The sequence below is a fragment of the Enhydra lutris genome, unplaced genomic scaffold (assembly GCF_002288905.1).
Source record: "Enhydra lutris kenyoni isolate GAN:26980312 unplaced genomic scaffold, ASM228890v2 scaffoldscaffold34, whole genome shotgun sequence".
Lineage (NCBI taxonomy): Eukaryota > Metazoa > Chordata > Mammalia > Carnivora > Mustelidae > Enhydra > Enhydra lutris.
This window is the reverse complement of record NW_019154118.1, coordinates 16,866,508-16,894,005: the sequence shown is the minus strand read 5'-3', so window position 1 is coordinate 16,894,005 and position 27,498 is coordinate 16,866,508. Positions and strand designations below refer to the sequence as shown.

The window sequence follows — 27,498 nt, the reverse complement described above, 5'->3', positions numbered from 1 at the left end:
GACCTTGGACAACTTGGGATTTCTCATCTGCAAAATGAGGACAGTAAGAGCCTCACTACAGGGTTGCTGTAAAAACTAAGGGAGATGATGTTTACAAAAGTACTTTGTAAATTATAAAGGGCTAAAAGTAGGTTTGTTTTGCTGTTTTACTGTTCGTTGTCCTCGGGCCATGCCCATGTGACAAACACGAGAAGTGGGAAGCATAGTCCCTGCTTCCTTGAGCTCCTAGAAGTATAAATAAGGCTTCCAAATATGAAAAACCTTTAGGATAGCACATGGCTGCACAGGGCTGGTCAGGGATCTCACCTTGCCCACTGCAGGTGGCTCAGGGATGGCTGGGTGTGTCTGGCTAGCTGGTAGGGTGGCTTTAAGGGTGCTTATTTGCAAGAAGCCTTCGGTGCCTCATTTGAAAGACCTCCTCCCAGGAGAACATGAAGAAGCCAGGTGTCATAGGCTCCCCAAGAGTTAGTGCTTTGTTTGTCAGAATGGAGTGTGGTCTTTGTTACTCTGTCACAACTTCTTAGCTAAAGTCCAGGCCTCCAAGGAAAGACAAGCCTCATGTAGACATTGAGAGAACTATTTTCCTAAGTCTGTAACACATTGGACCCCAAATAACTTGTTTCGGGACATCCCTCCCCCCGGGCCAACACACACCCCAGCCACCAACTGTATAACCCAGAAGAGTGAGAGAAGGTATTTCCTACTCAGTTTCTGACCAGCGGGTGCTCCTCTGAGACCCGGTAGGAACCCAGTGGGAAAGACCCAGGGCACCCAGGAGAAAGAGCAGAGTCATGGCCATGCCAGCCCGCAGAGTGTCAATTTCCAGCAAGGACCACAGCACAATTACTGGATACAGCAGTGTGCATTGTTTCCAACAGAACAGTGACAGTCCCTGGCAGAAACGGCCACGCCAGGCTGCAGAGTGGGAGGCAGTGTTAATGGAGCAGCTCAGAGCAGCGGCAGCTCTTGATTGAGTGTGGGGGATATTTTGGAAATAAAGGATTTAGATAGTCTACAGAGCTATCAGGAACATGGAGGGAAGGGGATTTGCAGACAGTTGGGGCCCCTATGTTAGCAGGTAACCCCTAAAAGCCAGCAAAGGTTCATGTAATATGGAGTCATTTCAGATAACAAACAAGTTGGTAGACTAGAAATCACTAACATCCCAGAAGAAGCATCCATGAATCTTGAAGTTGTTCATGATGCATGCTTCAATACTGAGAGGTGAGGCCCTGGCTGGCTCAGTCGACAGAGCATGTGACTCTTGATCTTGGGGTCATGAGTTTGAATCCCACACTGACTGTAGAGATGACTTTTTAAAAAATTACATCTTTGGGGCACCTGGTGGCTCAGTGGGTTAAAGCCTCTGCCTTCGGCTCAGGTCATGATCCCAAGGTCCTGGGATCGAGCCCCGCGTCGGGCTCTCTGCTCAGCGGGGAGCCTGCTTCCCTTCCTCTCTCTCTGCCTGCCTCTTTGCCTACTTGTGTCTACTACTACTGTCTGTCCAATGGATAAATAAAATCTTTAAAAAAAAATTACGTCTTTTAAAAAATATATTGAAAGGTGCCTCTTAGTCTGTGAGTCAGAGAGCGAACACTCAAACATTAATTCCCCAACAGCCCAAAGTGCCAATAGAGTTTGAAAAGTAACATTTTAATGCCACAGTGCTAGACTAAGAGCTGGGAAGTAAGCCTCCCCAGGAGATAATTCTTGCCATTCACCTATACGCAGAGCAGCTGCTGCCTCTGCTTTTTCCAAAGAAAGCCTTTTCTGCCTTCTGCCTTGCCCCAGGGACCCAAAGGAGACAGAGAATCCTTAGCTCTTTCCCTGGGGAATAGGTGGTTCAGACTCCCTTATGCCTCCCAAGGAAAGTCAGAAACAGGTGATAGCTTGGGATGCAATAGACCTAGATTACCCAGGGCCCTTGCCCACTGAAAGGGCAAAGACGGTTGGTTGCCAGGGTTGCTTAGGTAACCTTCAGCAATAAATCTCAAGTGGTCTGGTAGTTGCCATAGGCAACACTCTAGCTTCCCTGAAAACAAGAGACAGGTGCTCTCTTTGCATCCTTCATACATTGGGGATGAAGTTACAGGGGGGAGGGAAAAAAATGGAAAAAAATGTTCCTAATTCTGAATTCATTTTAAAGATGACTACTCAATGAAATAGAAGTTGAATCTCCTATAGCATTTCCTAAGGTGGAAAGGATTTCAGTCTTCTGTATGCGGAGAGAGACAATAACTAGCAATCTAGCTAAGTGACAAGGAAATCAAATGAAATATAAGGAAAATAAAAGTTTCTAGGTCTTAAAGCTTGCTGCCTGAATGTAACCAGAGAAAAGGGTATAAGTCAGTGGTTCTTAATCTTAGTATCTATAATAATCACCTGGGGATTTGCCCCAGTAACTTCTTTTTTTTTTTTTTAGATTAATTTATTTATTTGACAGACAGAGATCACAAATAGGCAGAGAGGCAGGCAGAGAGGGGGGAAGCAGGCTTCCCACTGAGCAGAGAGCCCGATGTGGGGGCTCTATTCCAGGACTGATCTCAGGACACTGAGATCATGACCTGAGCTGAAAGCTGAGCTACCCAAGTGCCCCGCCCCCAATAACTTCCAATTCATGAAGTCTGAGTTGTGATATGGACAATAGCAGTTTTCTTTTTTCTTTTCTTTTCTTCATTTTTCTTTTATTTCTTTCTTTTCTTCCTACCATTGTCAACAGTCTGCAAGCAACTTAAAACTTTCGAGCTTACATCAGACTTAGCGAAATAGTTCAGAGAAAGCTAGAAAATTTATAAAACAAAGAAGCCTGAAGACTTGATCTCCTCCTTGGACTCTGGTCCTTTTGTTGATAAACTCCTTTCCCATCCCAAGATCCTGTCCCCACCCAACACTTCTGAGACCGAGGCGAGTCTCTAATAAATCTGAAGCAGGACTGACAAAGTACCTCCAGGCAGGATTTTGCCAGTGCGTTCTTCCTGCTGTTACTTGTAGCTACACTCTGGGCTAGAGATGCTAGAAATGGTGAAAAGGAGAAAAATAGGGTCCCATCAAGGCTTTAGGTACTGATCCTCTTCTAAGCCTGTAAAGTGAATTTCATGCTTCTGGGGGCTGTAGATACTGCCTGGATGGTCTTCAAATCATAATGGCTTTGATCTAATGATAAGGTCAGTTCTGACCTTATCATCTTCTTAGTTCTGGTTACTCATTGTTTTAGCTCAGGCTGCCATAATCAAACACTATGGACTGGGTGACTTAAACAACAGCAATTTATTTCTCATAGTGCTTGAGGTTTTATGTCCGTATCAGGGTACTAGCGTGGTCAGATTCTGATGAAAGCTCTCTTCCTCATTTGTAGACAGCTGCCCTCTGGTTATATCCTCAACACAGCAGAGAGCAAACGCCGGTCTCTTTAATTTCTTATAAGGACACTAATCCAATCATGCGCCCCACCCTCATGACATCATTTAAACCTAATTAACTCCCAGAGGCCCAAGCTCCAAATACTATCACATTTAGGGCTTAGGGCTTCAACATGTGAATATTGGGAAGATACAAACATTGTATCTTGACATACATAATATGGGTTGATTGTCCTACCCATTAAAAAAAAAATCTCAGGGGCGCCTGGGTGGCTCAGTGGGTTAAGCCTCTGCCTTTGGCTCAGGTCATGATCTCAGGGTCCTGGGATCGAGCCCCACATCGGGCTCTCTGCTCAGCAGGGAGCCTGCTTCCCTTCCTCTCTCTCTGCCTGCCTCTCTGCCTACTTGTGATCTCTGCCTGTCAAATTAAAAAAAAAAAAAGAAAGAAAGAAAATCAGAGTCCTATTCCGCCCAAGACATTTTCCCCATTCTGCAGCTTTTAAAACACTTTACCATGAAAACTTTTAAACATAAAAATATGAGGAAAATATAGTACAGTGATCCTCTACTTGCCTATCACCCAACTCAATTATCAACCCTCTGCCACTCTTTTTTCATGGATTCTAATCTCCAACACAGACAAGTAGTTTCTATGAAGACAGAAATTGTGTTTTAATTTCCTTAGAACCAGGTAAATTGCCTAGCTCATGGGCACTTAAAAAATTATTGCTGAATTAATGCACGGTGATGATTCCCCTGTACTATCATGCTAGATGTTATGGGAGACACCAAGATAAATGAGACCTGGCTCCTGCCCCCAGGAGTTAGAATCCAGAGGAGAGCTGTTATAGCTTTCCTCATGGTGGGCAAGAAACCCGTGCCAAGTCAAGTCTCACAACCCTGAGATCACGACCTAAGCCGAAATCAAGAGTCAGACGCTTAACCGACTGAGCCACCCAGGAACCCCCATTTTTTGGTGGATTTTATTTATCCAGCCACTGATCTTTTTATGGTTTCCGTAGTTGTGCCTTTTCCAAATGTCATATAGGTGGACTCATTCAGTATGTAGTCTTTCTAGATTGTCTTCTTTCACTTAGTAAGACACATTTAAGGTTCTTCCATGTCTTTTCATGGCTTGGTGGCTCATTTCTTTTTTTTTTTTTAAGATTTTATTTATTTATTAAACAGAGATCACAGCTAGGCAGAGAGGCAGGCAGAGAGAGAGGAGGAAGCAGGCTCCCTGCTGAGCAGAGAGCCCAATGCGGGGCTAGATCCCAGGACCCTGAGATCATGACCTGAGCCGAAGACAGAGGCTTTAACCCACTGAGCCACCCAGGCACCCCTGGCTCATTTCTTTTTAGTGCTGAATAACATTCCATTTTCTGGATATATGACAGTTTATTTATGCACTCACCTACTGAGGGACATCTTGGTTGCTTCCAAGTTTTTCCAGTTATAAGTAAAGCTTCCATAAACATCCATGTGCAGGTTTTCACGTGGACGTGTTTTCAACTCATTGGGCAAATACCAGGGAGCCTCATTGCTGATTGCTGGAACATATGTTAAGAGTATGTTTCATCTGGGTTGTTTTTTTTTTTTTTTTAAGAGTATGTTTCATTTTGTAAGAACCCACCAAACCGTCTTCCAAAGTTGCTGTGTGCTTCTGCATTTCTATCAGCAATGAACGAGGGTTCCTGTTGCAGCACGGTCTTGCCAGCATTTGGGGTTGTCTGTGTTCTGGATTTTGGCCATTCTAATAGGCATGTAGCGGTACCTCGTTGTTTTAAAATATTCTTTATTTATTTATTTGACAGACAGAGATCACAAGTAGGCAGAGAGGCAGGCAGAGAGAGAGAGGGGGAAGCAGGCTCCCCGCTGAGCAGAGAGTCCAATACGGGGCTTGATCCCAGGACCCTGGGATAACAACCTGAGCTGAAGTCAGAGGCTTTAACCCACTGAGCCACCCAGGTGCCCCAGTTATTTTATATATGAATTTATATTTTATATATGAATTATATATGAGCTTATTTTTTATATGAATTTAATTTTTATTATTTTAAAAAAGATTTTAATTATTTATTTGAGAGGGTGCACAAGAGAGAACAGGAGCTGGAGGAGGAGCAGGGAGAGAGGGAGAGAAATAGGCTCCTGGGGTCATGACCTGAGCCGAAGGCAGATGCTTAACTGACTGAGCCACCCAGGCACCCCACTATCTCATTGTTTTAATTTGCAATTTTCTAACGACATCTGATGTGCAGCATGTTTTCATATGCATATTTGCCATTCGTATATTTTCTTTGGTGCGGTGTCTACCCACTTTGTAATTGGGTTGTTTGTCTTCATATTGCTGAGGGGGTTTGTCTTTAAAAAAATTAGGTTATATTATGTATGTTTCTTTCTACCTTGCTTTTCTCACTTACTACAATGTGGAAATCCTTCTAAACCACGTGGTATAGATCTTACACGTCGCTTCTTACAGATGTATAATACTTCACGGCGTGAATGGTGCAGTTCATTCAGACGTTTCCCGTGGACGGTTATTCTCCTTGCACGTGGCTTCGCTGTTACCAACACTGTTGCCACGCGTAGTCTTATGCTTAAATCCTAACACACTGTTGCTTTTATTTCTATTATGAAAGGAGGATTCGGATGGTGGGTTGGAATACAAACTCCGGATTCAGATGGCCTAGATTTGAAACCCGTTCCACACTTAGTATCTGTGGTCTGGAATCACCTGATCTCTCTGTGCCACAGGTTTCTCATCACTCACTATAAAATAAGGATAATAATAGCTCTTACCTCACAGGGTCATTGCAAGGATTAAATGAGATAATGTTATGGTGCATGGAACAGAGCCTGGCACAAAATATGTATTCAATAACTCTCACCCTTGATTATTTTTTTAAAGATTTTATTTACTTATTTGAGAGAGAGAGAAAGCAATGAGAAAGAGCGCACAAGCAGGAGGAACAGCAGAGGGAGAGGGAGAAGCAGACACCTCACTGAGCAGGGACCTTCCCAACTCTGGGCTCAGTCCCAGGATCCTGAGATCAAGACCCAAGCCAAAGGCAGCCACTTGACCAATGGAGCCACCCAGGAAACCCTGTCACCCTTTATTATTATGAGATAGATTCCCAACAGTGGGATTGCCTAGGTGAACGGTATGTGCATTTTCAATTTTAACAGATGTTTCTAGATTGCTTTCCAAAAGGTCAACAAGATTCATATTTCCACCAGCATGAGAACCCTTCCCTTGTATGTCACGGTCAGAGGTAGGCATGGCTATTCTTTTTCATTCTTGCGCATTTGTTAGGCATAAATGACAGCATTGTACTTGAATTTGCCTTTCTCCAGCTGCTGGGAAGATGGGTATCTGTTCATAAGCTTTGTTGTCACTTGTGTTTGCTCTTTTGTGAATTGTCCATTCAAATCTTTTGTCCACTTTTCTCTGTGTTGTTTGTCCTTTTGTTATAAAATTTTAAAAGCTCTTTACATTTTATAGTTCTTAGTCCTTATATGTCCTTTGCATGGTGAGAATTTTCTCAAGATATTAATAGCCTTTTGGCATTGTTTATGGAGTTTTTTTTTACACAAAAGCATTTTTTTAATACTGTTAACTCTGTTCTTGTATAATTCCTAAGTCTCCTGTCTTGATTTAAAGGTCATGCAACTGAGCTGATATATATAGGTGTTTCAGTTTTCTTTATAATTTGTACTGTTGTTTACATTGAAGTTCTTAATCATTTAAAATGAATTTTTTTGTATATGATGGGAAGTAATAAACCTTTTCTCTTAAGATGGATAGTCAATTATTCTAGCATCAAATACTAAATAAACCACCTCTCTCCCCAAAATTCAAATCACATTTCTAATATATAAAATTATCATATATATTTGAATCTATTTCTAGATCCTCTTTTCGATTTTCATATTTTTTTTACAGAGGCTTTATGATATAATAGCTGTTAAGGCTAATTTATCATTATTGCTCTCTTTCATAATTTTCTTGTCTGTTGTTGAATGTTTTTTCTCCCACATAAACACTGAGATAATTTTATCAAAATTTAAAACCCTGTTATGAAATGTCACAAAGTTGGGGCACCTGGGTGGCTCAGTGGGTTAAAGCCTCTGCCTTCAGCTCAGGCCATGGTCTCAGGGTCCTGGGATGGATCCCCACATCGGGCTCTCTGCTCAGCAGGGAGCCTGCTTCTCTCTCTCTGCCTGCCTCTCTGCCTGCTTGTGATCTCTCTCTCTGTGTCAAATAAATAAATAAAATCTTTTTTTAAAAGAGGATTTTAAAATAAGCTATAAAATGTGTCAGAAGGGGACAAATATGATGGAAAAAACTAAGAGCACAACAGGATCAGGAATTCTGTGGTGTGGGGAGTGGGTGGTCAGGAGGCGCTTTACTGAAGAGGCGGCATTGAGCAAAGACTTGAAAAGGTGAAGGAGGGGCGCCTGGGTGACTCAGTGGGTTAAAGCCTCTGCCTTCAGCTCTGGTCATGATCCCAGGGTCCTGGGATCGAGCCCTGCATCGGGCTCTCTGCTCAGCGGGGAGCCTGCTTCCTCCTCTCTCTCTGCCTGCCTCTCTGCCTACTTGTGATCTGTCAAATAAATAAGTAAAATCTTAAAAAAAAAAAAAAAGAGGTGAAGGAGTTAGCCCAACAGATACTGGAAGAAAAACATTGAGGAAGAAGGAAAATGTTTGTATGCTGAAGAGAATTATCTGAAGAAGAATGAAAAATGAGGTTTTTTGGAACAAGAAGGGACAATTGCTGGAGAGATGTCCTTCACTACATGACAGGGATGGAGTCTAGGGCACAGTGGATGGGTTGGCCTAAAGCAGAGCACAGAGAGTTTACCCATGATCATAGGAAGATGGGTAAATGTGGTCTTCTTCTGTTTGCTTCAAATTTCTCAGGAAAGTAGGAGCCAAGGTCATGATCTAGGCAGGAGTTAAAATGTTTTGAGGAGTGAGAGGCTATGCAGTTCTCCAGAAGAGTCGATATGTGAACCAACTCTGTCACCTATCATGTATGTACTGCACCATGATCACTGGGCAGCAAAAAGAGACACTTGAAATTCATGATCTGGATTGTAAAGTGGGACCAGCCAGCATGGCTGTGTTTTTGCTCCAGTCACTCTCAGCTTCTCAGAATGGGTGAAAGTGTTTATATATTCAGGGTTGTGGTTGTGCCAGATAAATATGATGAATCAAGAAAAGGGTAAGAGAGTTAGAATACACGCAGAGGTACTGATAAAATGATTCATCATGGAATTTAAACTGGGTAAGGAGGGGAGAGAGGACATCAGGGGAGAGAGTAGAGTGAAAAGGTATGAGGAGGACAGGAGGTCCTGGGGGGGTTGAAGACTGTGGGTTTCAGGGAACTGACAAGCATATGGTGGTCAGAAAAGAGTGACAGCTGGTCAGAGAGTGAAATGCATGGCCCAGATGAAAGGTTGTGGATATCAATAAAATAAAATGGGAAATAGGGTGGAGAACAATAGGAACAGAGGAGAGGTGGTCAAGGGACTGAGAGGCAGGGTGTTCATGTAAATGTCTATTGAGATTACCAAGAATTAAGACATGAGCAATTCTGGAGAATAAGCCAGGAGCTAAATTAGTAAATAAATGAGGGGGTATATTGGGGTGGGGAGGATGTTAATACATCACCAGAGCTATGAGGGGTAACAGATATTATCTGATAGCATGAGATTTTAATCTTGGGGTTATCGAGGAAGAAAGACTAGGGATGATCAGAAAGTGGCAGAGCACCTATCCCAAGTCCAGACCCAAAGGCATGACGGTCGTGGAAATAAATAAAGCCACCACCTGAAATGGCTTTTAGGGTAAGAAGATGGAGGGACTATCTGAGAAATACTTGAGAATATAGGTGATTTTGCTGATAATGGATCACGAATTTCAGAGTAAAGAGTGGTAGAGTTTTAAGAATCAGGAAGAGTGAGAGAAGGGACCCAGTAGAGGATATGCTAACCTTTATGGGGATTAGGGTGTGGGATATAAAGTGTGAAGGAAGAACCACAAAACCTCAACCTCTTAGAGGAAGGCGGGAAATAGTAAGACTCCGAAGATGACAACTCGGCAAGGAGGGGGTTGGTTTGCACAATTCCTTGGTGGCTAAATGCTGACAGGGAAGCTTAATGGATCAGAGCAAGACAGTTTTGTATTTACAGCACAGCCAACAGCAGGAGTACCAGCCTAATTGTGCAGATTCCCTTTGTCCTTAGGTCCCCCAGGATGACACAGCAGGCCCAGATGGAGGCTATGTATGCAGGTGCTTATGCCATGACTGAGAGTTGCCGGGCCAAGGATTCAACATATTTGTATGCTGAGCCAGTCCCCCTCCCTCAGGGGCTGGAAGGGCACAGTTGAGCAAACAGACAGTAGTCATACCCCCTTCACCTTGACCTACTTAGTTGCTCAGTGACTCTTGAAACTGCCCAGCATCAGGGGATATTAAGTCTTCCAGTTTGGTTCCCTCTGCAGGGACATTCAGGACCCATAGTGGACTGTCTCTTCCAATAGAAGGGATTGCATGGGCTTTTTGAGACATAAACAGAGGTAACGGACATCATGAGATTAGTTCTAATGGATTCAAGACAGAAGTTCAAGTCAGTTGAATGTCATTGGGGACTAGGAGGTAGTGGATACGTGGGCATCATTTTTCACCCTCGTTAATGGAGGCAAGGGAGTCTATGGATGTTGACTTTTCAGTCCCACTTCATGTCTCCTCTTGTCTTCCGATGATGTAGGTAGAAGGCCTGAGGGAGAGCAAAGGTCATGGTCAGTTTCTCAAGTATTCTGGTTCACTCTTGGCCCTGTTAGGGGAGGGGCAAATTCATAACAGATGCAGACTCCACTTTGATACCTGTTGAAGAAGCTGAGATTGCTCAGGAAACTAGGGGTTAGTCTGGAGGTAGGGACTCCCTCTTTGACGCCTGATGGGATAGAACACCAGAGAGATGTGTGCTCTTAGTTGGGTTCATGTGCCAGGGCAGGGACCCTTCTTCACTCTTGATGCTGGGGTAAAAGAACTCAAGGAGACCTTGTCTTAATTCCCACACACAGTTCGCTCTGACTCCTGTTAGGGAAGAGCAAACCTGTTTCTTTGGTCTTTGCCTTTTCTTCTTCACGGTGATAACGTACATATAACATAAAATGTACCATTTTAACCATCTTTAAGTGTAGGGTTCTGCGGCACTAAGTACATGTCACATTGTTGCACAGCCATCACCACGATCCATCTCCAGAACTTTCTCATCTCCCCCAGCGGAAATTCTGTGCCTATTAGACACTAACTGCTCAGTGTACCCCCCACCCAGCTGCTGGCAACCACTGTTGTAATTTCTGCCTCTGTGAATTTGACTACTCCAGGTACCCTGTGTTATGCGATCATACAACATTTGTCCTTTTGTGACCGGCTTATTTCACTTAGTATCATATCCTCAAGGTTCATCTGTATTATAGCCTATGACAGAATCTCCTTCCTTTTAAGGCTGAATAATGTTCCATTTTATGTATACGCCACATTTTATTCATCCCCTCATCCATCAAGGAACGCATGGGCAGTTTTTGACCTTTTCAATTAAAAATTCCGTGGATGACAGATGGCCCTTTTCCACCTTGATGGGGGTAGAAAGTCCATACAATTTGATCATAATCATAACTCATAATCCTTGGTACATATGTACCTACTGACATTGGTCTGTGTGTGGTCTTATCTATTATTTATTTGTTTATTATTTATGTAATGACCTTAGTGCCTAACTTAAAAAGTGGAACTTGGCCAATAATTTACACCTATTTGCTTCTTCCTTGTCCTCTTCCCTTGCTCACTTTCATTTTACTTTTTCTCACACTGTTTATGAATGAAAAAAATATATTGATCATGACACTATCCGTCAAAACAATTAGGACTTTATAACACAAACAGTGCATCTTTATGTATGCAAACTTAAAAAAATCAACTGGAAGGAGAGAAAAATCCTAGAATGGAATGCAGGTTGGGAAAAAAGAATCGAACTGTATTATAAGTGACATAATTTCACGGAAGGGGGTGGGGAAAGAGAGGTGTTGCCTTAAAAACTTTGAGGACTCTAGACCGTAGACCGTAAGACGAAAGACAAAAGGAATTATATGTACGCTTTGCCTTAGAGGTGTGGGTTAACAATCCTTGAACTACCATACAAGGATACTGGGAACGAGCAAGTAAGTATGTGGATGGCAGATGGTGGGAACCAGGTTTCTCCCTGTTGGAGTGAGAGGTTATGGAGAAGAAAGGGGAGTAAACTAGAATGAACCATATGGCACTGGGTCATAGTGGGAGATATCAGAGTGAACTTATGTTTAACTCCGTATAGATACCAGTAGATACGTGGAAAGATAGTGATACTCCTTGTGTATACACGTTAGTGCCGGTATGTTTCTTCCCTAGCTCCGTTCTTTGAGAGGCCTACAGGCAGAGACACTCTGTAGCAACAATTGCCTTATATATTGTCTTATATATTGTCTCCCCTTCATGCTATTATTTAAAAAATCTTAAAAAAAGAGAAAAAGAAAAAGAATCACTGCGTGATCCATCATTTCCACTTCTGGGTGTATATCCAAAAGAATTGAAGGCAGGGACTTGAATGGATATTTGTACCTTCATACAGCACTAATCACAATAGCTAAAAGATGGAAACAACCCAATTGTCCATGAATGAATGAATGGATAGACAAAATATTGGGGGGAGGGTTGTGTATACATAGAACAAAATATTACTCAGCCTTAAAAAGGAAAGAAATTCTTTTTTTTTTAGACAGTTTTTAAAAAAGATTTTATTTATTTATTTGACAGAGAGAGAGATCACAAGTAGGCAGAGAGGCATGCAGAGAGGGAGGGGGAAGCAGGCTCCCCACCGAGCAGAGATTCCCAATGCGGGGCTCGATCTCAGGACCCTGGGATCATGACCTGAGCCGAAGGCAGAGGCTTAACCCACTGAGCCACCCAGGCACCCCAAGAGGAAAGAAATTCTGACACAAGCTTCAACATAGATGAACCTCAAAGGTATTACACTGAGTGAAAAAGCTAGACACAAAAGGATAAATACTATATGATTCTATTTATGTAGGAGGCACCAAGCACAGTCAGATTCAGAGAAACAAAAAGTAGAATGGTGGTTGATGTTGGCTGGGGTAGGTGGTTGGGGGAATAATGAGTTATTATTTTATAGAATGGCAGTTTGGGAAGATGAACAAGTTCTGGGGATGATTTCACAACAATGGGGATGTACTTAATGCCCCTGAACTATACACCTAAAAATGGTTAAAATGGTAAATGCTAAGTATATTAAAAAAAAAAAAAAAAAAAAAAAAAAACAAAAAAAAAAAAAAAAAAAAAACACTCCCCAAAGAGAAATTGGATCTTTTTACACCTTCCTTAAAGTCTTTTAATGATTTCCATGTGCATTTAGTACGGACTCCAGGGCCCGCATCACCTGGCCAGCCTCATTTTGGGAAGAAGGAAGAAAGGGTGAAGCAGAGCTGGGATTCAAATCTAGGCCTCCTGACTCTCAGTGATATAGTCTGTCTACTGTAGTTGCCTACATCACAGATTCCTAAGTTAAACTTTATCAGCTAACACCTTAGATAAAATATTTTAGCAAGTAGCTATCCAACGTGACACCTTTCTGAGAATCAGGTCCTCACCTACCTAACATGATAGCCTTTTCATGAAGAAAGAGATCCCGAGCAGGGGACTGTCACCCGTTCACGTTCCTTCTAGCTGAGGAAGCAGGGAAAGCCGTATAGAGGAAGGGCTGTTAGAACTGAGCAAGGCTTTGAGGAGAAATAGGATTTCCAGGGCTAGAGGATGGGGGAAAGGACAGTCAAGGTAGAAGATGGCCAGAGCAAAGACATGGGAAAATGAGCGGTGGGGTCTGCCTGAGGCATGGGTGGATTTGGGGAGTAGGAGATGATGCTGGGGAGGCAGTTAGAGACCTAAAAAGGAGCAGAAAACAAAAACCACAATAAGGAAACTGGACTTTAAGAGGAAAAGAGAGCAAGTCACTGCAGCGTAGACTTAGAGCCCAGGAGTCCCAAGAATTTACAGTAGAAGAAAACCACGATGATCATGGGCTGAATGCCTGGCACCAGAGCATTTGGGGGCTTAGGGAAGGAAGAGAGAAGGACGGGAAGGAAGGAGAAAGATCTTCTCCTGGCCTATACTTAGCCAGGGAAATTAAAAGGAGAGGCCAGAGGCAGGTGTTAAATAATTATGATACAGCCCAGTGAACTGTGAGGAAGGTGGCACGGATATGGAATTAAGCCACCTTAACAAAAAAAAGAAGTGGTGTGGGGGGATTGGAGAAGCTGGGGAGCAGTGTTAGGGATGCCCATTCTTCAACAATAAAAGCCAAGACAGAAGTCTTTGAGGTTCCCAAACCCATCATAGAGGCATTCAAACTAATCACCAAGCACTCTTTCTATACAAACTATGAAATTCACCTCTGTCACTTTCTCCTCTGAGTTAGTTTACTTATCTCTCGTTAGCTTTCTTTTCATGGTTTTGCAGTAAGATCTGCAAAGTGGAAAGGTTTTGCGGCTTTTCTTGGGAAGTGACTGCATAGGGAAGTTGGGTAGACTATGTCTACCTTCAGAGTCAGGGGAGAGGAAATAAATCCGAGGAGAGAGTGACTGGTGGTGGGTCAAGTTCCACACACAAAAGCACATTTTTAAAAAAGATTTATTTATTTCTTTTAGAGAGAAAGAGAATGAGAGCGGCAGGGAGTGGCAGAGGAAAAGAGAGAATCCCAAGCAGACCATATCTATGACTAGACCATGAGTTCCTTGAGGGGAGGTTGTTACCCTGTTCATCTTTTCTCCGCATGGGTTAGCAGCATGCCTGGCACAGAGTAAGCATTCAGTAAGTATCTACTCAGCTGAAGAAAATGTCATGTCGATGACTTGAACATTGCCTTTAAGAATATGCAGCTTTTAGGGGCGCCTGGGTGGCTCAGTGGGTTATGCCTCTGCCTTCAGCTCAGGTCATGATCCCAGGGTCCTGGGATCGAGCCCTGCATTGGGCTCTCTGCTCAGCAGGGAGCCTGCTTCCTCCCCTCTCTCTGCTTGCCTCTCTGCCTACTTGTGATCTCTGTCTGTCCAATAAATAAACAAAATCTTAAAAAAAAAAAAAAAAAGAATATGCAGCTTTTGAAGCAGACAAAAGAAACTGTCTGCCAGAATGAAGTTGGACTCCAGCAGGTTAACTCCCGAGTTTCAACTTCCCACTGCATCTCCAGTCTTTCAGGATTCCTGTTGCTGAGTCTTATTCCTGACTTTAACTCCAGCCTCTGTTCCTCTCAGCTTTTATGGTCTCCTTTCTTGAGGCCTGAAAATTGACCTTGACTTTATTCATCCACCATTTACCAAAAAATATTCACTCTGCCAGGCACTTCCTGGCACTGGGGTTACAAGGAGAAAGGAGACAAGGCCCCTGACTAGAACGCATATTGAATTAGGGAAGAAGGCTTGTAAACAAAGGATTCAAAGAGGGAGATGCATACTACGGTGGAAACATCCATGTTCTCTTGGCTTCAGAATTCAGGTTTTTATCTTGAGAGAGAGCCTGAAAATCCACAATAGAAGGATTTGTAATTTTAATAAGGTGGAAATTTGAATGAAAGTCTCTTCAAGGTAGGGGGCAACAAAAACAAAGCATTTAGCAGGGAAGCAAGGCCCAAATGCCTAGATAGGGTGTGAATTTCAGCCTGGCATTGGGGTTCTTTACTCCTCCTCAAGCATATTGTTACAGTCATAACAGAGATCAAGTGATTGCTTAAAAATTTCAAGAACTTTCATCAGAAAATTGGATGCCATTATGCAGTTCTCAAAAATGGAGTGTTCTTAAAGACCAAAATTTTCTCATAAATGTCAAGGATATATTATATATACTTAAGGATAAATTTATCAAATATGTAAACCCACATAATATTGCTGAGAGAAGTTTAAAAAGATCTAAAATAATGGCACAGTAAACAGTAATCCCCAATCAGGGGCACCTGGCTGGCTCAGTCGGTTAAGCAACCAACTCCTGGTTTTGGCTCTTGATCTCAGGGTCATGGGATTGAGCCCCGTGTTGAGCCCCTGTTGGGCTCTAGGCTCAGCAGGGAATCTGCTTGAGATTCTCTGTCTTCCTCTCCCTCCGCCTCTCCCACCCTCCTCCCCCTGTGCACACACTCTCAAATAAATAAGTCTTTAAAAATAAAATTAAATCTTTAAAAAAAAAATCATCAATCAGAAGACTCAGGGTTGTCAAGGAGTCAATTATCCCCAAACTGATGTATAGAGTCAATGCATCTCCATCAGAATTTCAAAAGGCCTCTAGCAGAAATTGATGAGTTCATTCTAAAATTTATATGGATATGCAAAAGACCTAGAACACTCTAAACAATTTTGAAAAAGAAGACAGATGGATGACTTAACCCTATCTGATCTCAAGAGTTACTACATAGAGTAATTAAGAAAGTTTAGTATTGGTATAAAGGTAGATAATAGAGATGGACGGAAAAGAAGTTGGCCCACACTTACGCAGTCAATTGTCTTTCAACAAAGGGGCCAAGATAATTCAGTGAAGAAAAGTTTTTAACAAACACGGCCAGAACAATCCCACATCCATATGCAAAACAGTCTTGTCCTTCACTTCACACCACACACAAAGATCACCTTTAAAAGGATTACTATTGGGGTGCCTGGGTGGCTCAGTGGTTTAAAGCCTTTGCTTGAGTTGTGATTCCAGAGTCCTGGGATCAAGCCCCACATGGGGCTCTCTGCTCTGTGGGGAGCCTGCTTCCTCCTCTCTCTCTCTGTCTGCCTCTCTGCCTACTTGTGATCTCTGTCTGTCCAATAAATAAATAAAATCTTAAAAAAAAGAAAGGATTACTATCTGAAATACACAAGCTAAAGCTGTAAAAACTCGTAGAAGAAAACAGAAGAAATTCATTGTAATAGTAGGCAAAGATTTCTTTCTTTCCTTTCTTTAAAAGATTTTATTTATTTGACACAGAGAGAGAGAGAGTACAAGCAGGAGGAGCAGCAGTGGGAAAGGGAGAAGCAAGCTCCCCACAGAGCAGGGAACCTGATGCAAGCCCTTGATCCCAGGACTCTGGGATCATGACCTGAGCCAAAGACAGAGGCTTAACCAACTGAGCCCCTCAAGTGCCCCAAAGATGTCTTAAATAGGACACAAAAACACAAACCATAAATGAAAAAAAAAAAGATAAATTGTGTTTTGTCAAAGTTAAAAATTGTGTTCTTTGAAAGATACTGTTGGGGCAAAGATACTGTAAGTGGCCAAAAAGAATATGAAAAGATGCTTAATATTTTGTTAATAATCAGGGGAATGCAAATTAAAATTACAGTGAGGGGGTGCCTGGGTGGCTCAGTTGTTGGGCTTCTGGCTCAGGTCCTGATCCCGGGGTCCTGGGATTGAGCCCCACATCGGGCTCCCTCCTCAGCGGGAAGCCTGCTTCCCCCCTCCCACTCCCCCTGCTTGTGTGTCCCTCTCTTCCTGTATCTCTCTCTGTCAAATAAATAAATAAAATCTTAAATATAAGTAAATATAAAATCACAGTGAGATGTCACCACCTACCCATTAACATTAAAAGGATTGACAACATCATGTGTCGTCAAGGATCCACAACTGGAATGCTCATACGCTGCTGCTTGCGGGGGGGATAAGATGAAAAATCACTATGAAAAGCAGCTGGGCAGTTTGTTACAATGGGAAACATGCACTTGCAATTTAACTAGCAATTCTGTTCCTAAATGTTTATCAGAAAAAAAGTGAAAACACATAACTTTACAAAGACTTCTATATGAACTTTCATCTTATTCATAATTAGCAAAACTTGAAACAAACCAAATGTTCTTAACAGTTGACTGGATAAGCAAATTGTAGAATAGCCATACAACAAAATACTATTTGGCAATAAAGAAGAATACATACAGGGGCACCTGCATGGCTCAGTGGGTTAAAGCCTCTGCCTTCGGCTCAGGTCATGATCTCAGGGTCCTGGGATCGAGCCCCGCATCAGGCTCTCTGCTCAGCAGGGAGCCTGCTTCCTCCCCTCTCTCTCTCTGCCTGCCTCTCTGCCTACTTGTGATCTCTGTCAAATAAATAAATAAAATCTAAAAAAAAAAAAAGAAGAATACATACAACAACACAGACGAATCTCAAAAATATGTTAAACAGAAGAAACCAGAAACAAAAGAGTACCTACTGTATGATTCCATTTCTGTGAAATTGTAGCAAAGGCAAAAAACTAAAATGGCAGAAAATAAATCAATGTTTGGTCATGTCAAAATGACTCTGGCAACTTGAATAGTGTCCTTTTCCCCCTCCTAAACATAGGACAATAGGGTTATCGATAACCTTAATAATTGCAGTAGAATAACACACAAATGTATTTCAGTTTCAATTCATGAGTTTGTAGTGATACAAAAACATACACACACATGTTGTTTATAAAAATAAGACCATGACAGGGGCACCTGGGTGGCTTAGTCATTAAGCCTCTGCCTTTGGCTCAGGTCATGATCTCAGGGTCCTGGGATCGAGCCCTACATCAGGCTCCCTGCTCAATGGGAAGCCTGCTTCTCCCTCTCCCTCTCCCCCTGCTTGTGTTCGCTCTCTCGCTGTGTATCTCTCTGTCAAGTAAATAAATCTTAAAAAAAAAAAAAAAGACCATGACAAATTAAAAATTGTCAGTGGTGGCCGCAAAAATGCTCTTGTAATACTGTGTATATTTTTTAAATATTTTATTTGTCAGGGAGAGAGAGCACACAAATGAGGTAGGGAGGCAGGCAGGCGGGAGAAGCAGACTCCCCGCTGAGCAGGGAGCCTGCCATGGGACTCAGTTCAATGACCCAGGACTAGATCCCAGAACCCCTGGATCATGACCTGAGCTGAAAGTAGACATTTAACCAACTGAGCCACCCAGGCGTCCTAATACTGTATAAAAATATTTTTTACTGTATTTCTTTTTTTTTTTTAAAGATTTTATTTATTTATTTGACAGAGAGAGATCACAAGCAGGCAGAGAGGCAGGTAGAGAGAGAGGAGGAAGCAGGCTCCCTGCCGAGCAGAGAGCCCGATATTTCTTACTGTATTTCTAACATTTGGCCTAACCCCAGAGATTTTAAATTTAAGAAATGTTTAAATTAAGAAATTAGGAAATGTATGGTTATTGAGGGAAATGAAAATGTGTTTATTTGTGAAGGTGTAAGCAAATTTGTTTTCTTAGGTCAAAACATTTTTTTTAATGTTGTTTTAACAATGCACAACACTTTATTTTTTTTATTTTTTTAATTTATTTGACAGATCACAAGTAGGCAGAGAGGCAGGCAGAGAGAGAGGAGGAGGAGGCAGGCTCCCTGCTGAGCAGAGAGCCCGATGCGGGACTCGATCCCAGGACCCTGAGATCATGACCTGAGCTGAAGGCAGAAGCTTTAACCACTGAGCCACCCAGGCGCCCCTGCACAACACTTTTTTAAAACTTTTTATAAACCATCTGATCTTGGGTCCTACCCACAGAAATTCCCTGAATTCACGTCACGTGTCCATTCTCAGGCCACATAGCTTTCCCTCCTTCTTTCCACATCTGAAATGCCAGGTCCTCTGAAACCTCCGTTTCATTACTGTAACTAATGGAATGCCAAGCAGTCTCCTAAATTCCAGACCACTCTTGACGCTTACCATTCTTAAAGTCCTAGGTTTACATTAGGTCCCCTTTACTTTTGCCCCTTTGAGGACTCCAATTAGTCCACAGATATTTTGTCAGGATTTATATATTTTCTCCCTTTAGGGTGGCATTTAATCAATAGGGAAACCAGACTAAAGAATCTGGATGGATTCATAAAACTCATCATTGTTCATGGAAAAACAACTTGAAGCACAAGCTCTCTGGATAGTTTTCAATCAATCTGTGTCAGAGTCAGAAAAGTTGTTTTTACCTATCACCAGCTGGGACTATTTGGAAAACACAGACTCTGAATGGGACCTCCCAGGAAAGGGGAACTTGTGTGTGGGAAGTGAGGAGGAGTGAGATAGGATGGGGATGCCACCAGAAATATGTTCCTGTGGGGTGCCTGGGGGGCTCAGTGGGTTAAGCCTCTGCCTTTGGCTCAGGTCGTGATCTCAGAGTCCTGGGATCAAGCCCCCCCCCTCCCCCGCCCGCCAATAGCCATCGGGCTCTCTGCTCTGCGGGGAGCCTGCTTCCCCCTCTCTCTCTGCCTGCTTCTCTGTCTACTTGTGATCTCTTTCTCTCTGTCAAATAAATACATAAAATCTTAAAAAAAAAAAAAAAAAAGAATTATGCTCCTGAATGTGACTGGGGGAAGGTGGAAATTTAGAGCTAAAAAGGACCTTAGCGATCATCTAGTCCATTCTTTTTATCTTACAGACTAAGAAACAAAGGCTTGAAAAGTAAAACAGCAGTAGCCCGCAGACTAGACCCTAGGGCCCCCTGAAGCCTAGTTCAGTCTCCTTTCCACTGTACCACTTGCCTGTTTTTGAAAGTGATGTATTTAGAAAGCTAAAACAGACAAATTCAGGAAACAGGCTCTTCATAGATTTCAGGGTTTGGTGACATTAAGATTTTGCCAAAACACAAAAACTGCCTGAGCTGTAAAGGTATTTAAATATTTGCAGAAGCTAGTTTAACTAGGTCTAGTATTTCCTAGGGGGTACACCTCCCTTGTTTATGTTTCTTAATTAAAAAGTTGAAAACAAGAAAGTGGGGAAAGAGGCCAGGGGTTCCATCCCGGCACAAAATGGACCCTTGATCATTCGTTCCTCATTTAGCAATTTTTAATACCTACTGTGAATGAGGCACCATGCCAGGTGCTGGGAATCCAAAGAACACAGTCCCTGCTCCCTAAGAGCTCACACTATAGCAGTGAAGACAGAGTATTAAAGTAGTAATTACATTAAAGTGTGTTGAGTGTTACAATTGGGGAAATGCCAGATTCTGTGGATTTATCCCCTGAGAATAATTCAAGCTGTTTCTCTTCTGTTATCAGCATATTCCGGGGCTGCCTCTTAAGTTCCCCAAACATGAATTCTTTTCAATATAACCCTTAAAACAGCAAACATTTACTGAGCACTTACTGGTGTGCCATACAGTGTGTGAACATCTGCAAGAAAATTCCAAGGTAAATTAGCAATGTAAAAATCATCCTATACAAGGACGCAGTTAAATGTAGTATCACTTGACGGCACAGGCAAGCTGAAAAACAATTTGATATATCTTGATTTTTATAGTATTCCTAACAGGTTTTGTCAGAAAATTACCGTGTATCCCGTTGCACCCCCCCCCCCCCCCCCCCCCCCCCGTCTTTTCGGAGCGCTAGATGGCTCTACCTACTACCTGGCAAGGGTCTGAATGAGGTCTGTCCAGCCTTAAAGGGCCAGCTCAGGGCTGTGCTCTACCAAACCTCTCGCTGCCATAAGTCTGCGTCCATCTTTCGCCCTCCTTCTCTACTCTTAGAGGTCCCGCATTAATAGAGCATTTAGCAAGTACTCTTTTTAGTGGTGACTTTGTACATGTGTGTCTTCCCTTAAACTGGATGGATTGTTAAGGAAAGGACTCGCCAGCCCTCTATGATATCACCTTAAGAGGCAGTCCCCCCTCATCCGTGCATTCATCACAGAAACAGAAATTCCGCTCATAATGTAACAGACTATCTCATTAACCTTGGGGCCCTATTTCCCTCCCAGTTGCAGCAATCTGGTTTATTCCACGGGGTGGAGAAAAGAAGCCAGGTTGGCTGGGTGAGAGAGGAATGGCGTCAGTGTGAGGTCATGCCACATTATCCCGAATGCCACCTCCACTCCGCGGCGACATTCACGCAGGATTGAAGGATACAGCCGGACGAAAGATAGTTTGCACCTCATGCAGACTGTGCGCAAAGAGAGGGCAGGACAGAGAACAATGCGGAGAACCTCGCGGGGCGTGGCAAGGCACCTGGGCGCCTGCAGCGAGCGCCCGCAGATAGGGAAGGCGGGCAGCGAGGAGCCACGCGGAGGCCTCGCAGGATGAGGCGGGACTTCCGGAAGCCATTTGCTTGAGTGGCAGGGGAACCGGAAGTGGGGGCGCTGCTGCTGGTGTTGGGGCCCGAGGAGGGACGCGCCGGAGCGGGGCCGCCGGAACTGAGCGAGCGACAGACGCGCCACCCGCCGACGCCGCAGCCGCTTGGGGACCGCACGGACCCTCTGCCTGAGTGAGTGCAGCCAGGGTCGCGGGAAACCGGCGGCTTAGAGGTGGGGGTCGGAAGGGCCTGCGATTTGTTATTGTTGAGAGGCCCGCGACCTCCCCTCCCCCACTGTGCGGGCCCCTCCCCCGCGCCACCTCCCCCCTCCCAGCCGACCCTTGGGGAGCTTCGCGCGCGCGCGCCTTCTTCGCGGTCCTGCGCAGCTTCCCCAGCCGCCCGCGCTGTCCCCGGCACCCCCCGGACCGCTCGCCGCCCCCCTTAGAGCCTCCCACTGGCACCCCACCCCCAAACCTGCCCACTGGGCTGGGCCGCTAGCCGCCGTCTCCACCCGCCTTTCCCGGGGGAGGGGTTGGGAGGAGGACTAGGGCGGCGGGGCGGCGGGGCGGCCGTCCCTCCCCGGCCCACCCCCCTCGAACAGGCCTCTCGGCACCCGATCTCGCTGTGGCCGGCGGTTCGCCGCCGCCAGCCCCGTTTGTAGCAACTCTTCTGCCTCCGGTCTCAGCTGTTGCCTCTTCCCTCCATCCCCGCGCCCAAACCTCTGACCGTCCCTTCCCGTTCCCCCTACCGGAGAGGCCTTTAACGCGGGCCCAGACCCGTTACTCGGTGGTTTGTTGACTGGGCACTTTTTCCTCCCCTTTTGTTGAAAAATTTCAACTCTTTAGAAACTTCTCCGTTTCGTCTAATGTGTTCAAAAACCCTCAGACTGTCACGGCTCCAAAGGGATTGTTTCTTAGAGGGCCGTGTAGTCCAGCACCTCATTTTAGGGATGAGGCCCAGCCAGGGTTGGAGATTTGCCCAAGGTCAACCAGCTGCTTAAAAAAAGGCCAATGGACAGATTTTCGCAGGTGCTTTTTACCAGGTCCGTCCGTGGCCATTCACCATACCAGATCGAGACTTTCTGGCCTGCAGGTTCGCGATATACCCGTTGCATGGTGACTCACTGTTCTGCTTCTCATAGCTCTCAAGCCTGCATTGTTTTCCATGATTGAAGCACAAACCTTAAGAAAAGCAAACACTTCAAGCTCTGGCTTCTTTTTTAGAGCGTGTCTGCAGAGAAAGGGAAGATCATCTGCACCCACTCTAGGATCTCATTTTGTACAGTTTTAAATTGGGGCGAGGGGGATAAAGGTGTGGAGAAAGGAGGAACAAAAAATAGAGTATTGTCTCTCCTGAGCATTTGAATACAGCTTTGCCCCGGATAAGCCCTCGGTCTTTAGATTCTCCTGGGCACATTGTTCTGATATAAAGGCTGCCTCCTTGTGGGGGAGCAGGGGAGGAGTAGGAAATCATTGTGCTTTAATTTGTTGGCTTGGGCGGGCATTTGATAATAAATTATGGATGTGCTGGAACCCCTGGACCCAACCTCCAGCCCACCGAGGCAGGGCATTCTGGATGAGGCTTTTTTCCCTTTCAGAATAACCCTGCCAACTCCCTCTGAAACAGAATGAAGAGTCGGGTCAGAGTGGACAGTCTAAATCTTTTAATTCTTGGTGCAACTTTTCTCCTCCCTCTGTTTCCTGGTTAAAGATCCAGCTGAGCTTGAGAATTTATATTTCTTTGTTGTTGGAACTGGTTTCTGATTAAACACGCTACACCAGCTACACCATAAGTGTAGTATAAGTATCTGGAAATTCTGGTGCTCACTGTCACAGTCCTAGTTAAGGTAGAAAGAAGATAGAAAATACAGGAAGATTGGGAAATGTGCAAGTTGCTTACTCCTCATTTTTCCGAAGAATTTATATTTTAATGGACAGTTAAAGATTTCCTGGAATAGTCTCTCCTGGTAAATTAACGAAACTTTTGTTCTTCAGACCTTTATCTCCAATCTACTTGGTTTCTCTAACTGAACCTGCTGTTTGTAATCAGAAGTTAGTGACTTAAAATAATCCCCCCGCAAAGGGATTATTATGAATCGGGAAGGTGAGATGGGAGTCAGAATCCACCTCTCTGTTGGTACTTTTTTTTTATTATGTTACTGATTACAGGCTCACCGTTACCAATACTGTTGTGTACGGTATTGCTCTGAGGCAGGAAACCCAAAATCATTCAGGTTTGTGTGTCCTATCACAGGCTGTACTCTGGATAGCTCCTGTTCATTCCTCATTTCTCTTACAAAGAGTATAGCAGTTTACTTTATTTGACTCCCAAATTTGAATCTTCTAAATGCATAGATCCCTAGATTATGCATTTCCAGCTTTGTTCGTAGAAGACTGCATGGGTTCATGGCTCAGTTTTTCTTTACTTGCTCTTCTAGGATGTTACCAAGCCATAGTCATCAGTATAACTGAAAGCTACTTTGTATTGTGAGAATTCGATTTGGCAAAACAATACAAAATCCAAGTGTCTGCAGGCCCAAAGAAACAAATTTGTGCTCAGATACTTTGCCCTTGTTGAGGAGGAAGGATGACCTTGTATTCATAGTTTAGGGAAAAAAAGACGACGACTACCTAATTGGGAATATTTTGCAATTTTCTCTCAATTCTATCTGCCTGGTAGCCTCTGATAAGTGACATCTTTTCCCTCTGTTTCTCTGTCTCTGTTTCTTCATTTTTTTTTTTTTAAAGATTTTATTTATTTATTTGTCAGAGACAGAGGGAGAGAGAGGGAGCGAGCACAGGCAGACAGAGGCAGAGGGAGAAGCAGGCTCCCTGCTGAGCAAGGAGCCCGATGTGGGACTTGATCCCAGGACCCTGGGATCATGACCTGAGCCGAAGGCAGCCGCTTAACCAACTGAGCCACCCAGGCGTCTCCTCTGTTTCTTCATTTTGCCCGTGAAGAAGTTTAGTACCTACATGAAAGTGTTTTGCTCAGTGTATCAGGATGCCATTAAATTTGGTTAGTAATGATAAGGTGTATAAGTGAATCAAATTAGTAAATGAGAATTTATCATGTCTTTTCTATATAGAGTCTAACATCCTTTGCTCAAGAATGATAGGCTTTGGAGGTATATCACTCTGAGTTCCAGTTCCAGATCTCCCTATCATGGAACAGATTCTTTAAATCCCACTGAGCTTCAATTTTATTAAAATAACAAAGCGCTGGGGTGCCTGGGTGGTTCAGTCGGTTAGGTGTCTGCCCACCCTCGCTCAGGTCGTGAACCCCCACGATCCAGCCCCAGGTCGGACTCCTTGCTCAGCTGGGAGCCCAATTCTCCCTCTCCCTCTATCTGCTGCTCTCTCAGCTTGTGTGAGGTGTCTCTCTTTCTCTCTCTCTGTCAAATAAGTAAAATCAATAAAATAATAAAGCACTTAGCACAGTGTCTTGTAAATAGTAAGTTCTTAATTTTAATTGTGATTATTATTTTACAACAGTTATTTACCTGTTGGAGGAACTCTGAAAATCCATGTTAGTAAATTGAATCCTAGATCCAGAAAGATTTTAGAACTTAAATAGACCATTGGTCTTGAAAGTAGAGTATGTGCACTCCCTGGGGATTACAGAAGATAAATCATTGGAATACAGGAAATAATTTAGAACTTCTTTTTACATTTATTTTTTATGTAAAAGGAAAAGTAAACTTTATTAATATTTAATGTATAGATTAATAGTAACTCATATATTTACTTTGTAAGTAAATATATAATAGGACACATTTCAAAAAGATTCTAGAATATTAAAGATGTTTGGGCACCACCAGACTGGACCAGTCTTTACTCATTTGCTTTAGTTCACTTTATGCTTTCTTGTTAGGGGTTCAGCTTGCCTCCCTTTGACTCTCGACATTGGGGGAATCTACTGTGAGAGACAGGCCATGTCATTTTATAGTCATACTTGTTAGAAATTTGTCTAACTGCACATTCTGTCCACTGGCCCTACTTTCCTATTTGGGGACATGCAAAATAAGTTTAATATCTTTTCCTAGTGATCTTCAAATAGTTTGACATTTATGTCCTGTCTTCCTCCTCCCTAACCAGTTTTTCTACAGATTATAAACATGCCTATTTCATTTAGCTGTTTCTAATATGACAGGCTTTCAGTTTCTTACCAGCTTGACTCCTTTCCTCTAGACACCCTCCAGTTTGTCAAAATTCTTTAAGCTTTTCAAGGTCTGAATATTGTGGGGCACCTGGGTGGCTCAGCGGGTTAAAGCCTCTGCTTTCGACTCAGGTCATGATCCCAGGATTCTGAGATCGAGCCCCGCATGGGGCTCTCTGCTCAGTGGGGAGCCTGCTTCCTCCTCTCTCTCTCTCTCTCTCTCTCTCTGCCTGTCTCTCTGCATACTTGTGATCTCTTGTCTGTCAAATAAATAAATAAATAATTTTTTAAAAATTATTTATTGTATTTATTGAATATTGTATCCCAAGAACTGAAATGAAGTTGAAGTGCCCACATTTTATCCTTTAAGTGGTGAGAGATAATGAAGGTCCCTTATATTTGTAGTTTGTCACTCTTTCTTGTTCTTTAACAACAATCCCCAGGAACAGTAGTTTCAGTTACATATTCGTATAGTGAGAGTAGGACAGATTATTTTTCTCTATTTCAGTAGTGGTTTCTCAGTTGATTTTGTGTCAATTAACTTTTATCTCAGAAATACTGAATATGTTAAGTGTCTCTCCAGGCAGGAAAACAAATGAGAGCAAACTAATGAAATAGTTGGGTTTTTCAAAATTAAGGGATGCCTGGGTGGCTCAGTAGGTTGAGCATCCAACTCTTGGTTTCAGCTCAGGTCATGATCTCAGGGTCCTGGGATCCAGCACAGGTTGGGTTCCCTGCTCAGCAGGGAGTCTGCTCGAGATTCTCTCTTTCCCCCTTTCCCCTCACCCCTTTCCCCACTTTCTCTCTCTCTGTCAAATAAATAAATAATTCTTTTTAAAAATAAAGTAAATTAATTAAAAAAATAAGATTCTCCTTTCCCTTTGCCCCTCCCCCCTTTTAAAAAAAAGGGAAAGATAACTATTTAAAATTTTAGAAAATAGCCTTTTGAATTAGTGGAAAGTGAAGTTGTTTGTTGCTCTGTTTCTTATATATGTAATTTTGAAATCCATAAGGTAGGAAAACTTGTTTGCCCCTTGTCTGTCTTAAGGCTAATACAGCTGCTTGAACAGCAGGAAAGAAAGCTTTTTTTAAAATTAAAACTACTATTAAGCACCATGTCAGATTTAACCTGAATAGCCAGACTTCGATCTGGAATTGAACTTAGACCCAAAGAAACTTTTGTATAGAACATATAGAATGTTTTCTTAGTTTAAAAACAAAGCAGGGTCCCTGGGTGTCCCAGTTGATTAAGGGTCTGACTCTTGGTTTCTGCTCAGGTGCATGATCTCAGGGTCATGAGATTGAGCCCCAGGTGGGCTCTGAGCTCAGCAGGAACTCTGCTGAATTTTCTCTCTTGCTCTCCCTTTGTGTGCATGCACTCTCTCTCACAAATAAATAAATCTTAAAATAAGATATTATGGGCGCCTGGGTGGCTCAGTGGGTTAGGCCGCTGCCTTCGGCTCAGGTCATGATCCCGGGTCCTGGGTTCGAGCCCCGCGTCAGGCTTTCTGCTCAGCGGGGAGCCTGCTTCCTCCTCTCTCTCTGCCTGCCTCTCTGCTTACTTGTGATTTCTCTCTGTCAAATAAATAAATAAAATCTTTAAAAAAAAATAAGATTTTATTATTTATTTATTTATTTATTTGAGAGAGACAGAGACAGAGAGACAGACAGACATAGTGAGGGAGAGTACAAGAGGAGAGGAGAGGAAGGAGCAGGCTCCCCACAGGGCAGGGAGCCTGACTCCGGGCTCTGTTCCAGAACTTGGGGATCATGACCTGAGCCGGAGGCAGACCCTTAAGTGACCAAGCCACCCACGTGCCCCCAAAGTTAAATGTTTCTATGTGACTGTTTGTTTTAATCCCCTTTAGTTATTTTTTTCTTTTTCCTTTA

At 43.3% G+C, this 27,498-nt stretch overlaps 1 protein-coding gene across 2 annotated transcripts in view; it reads left to right on the top strand.

The window, feature by feature from the left end:
* Positions 1-21,505: 21,505 nt before the first annotated feature.
* LOC111153892 (platelet activating factor acetylhydrolase 1b catalytic subunit 2) overlaps positions 21,506-27,498 on the top strand; it is a 28,202-nt gene continuing 22,209 nt past the window's right edge. Inside the window, exon 1 of one of the 2 annotated variants that reach the window (XM_022513189.1) lies at positions 21,506-21,642. The gene's annotated coding sequence lies outside the window, so the exon portion shown is untranslated. The remainder of the gene's footprint in view (positions 21,643-27,498) is intronic. The other variant, XM_022513190.1, reaches the window with a different exon arrangement.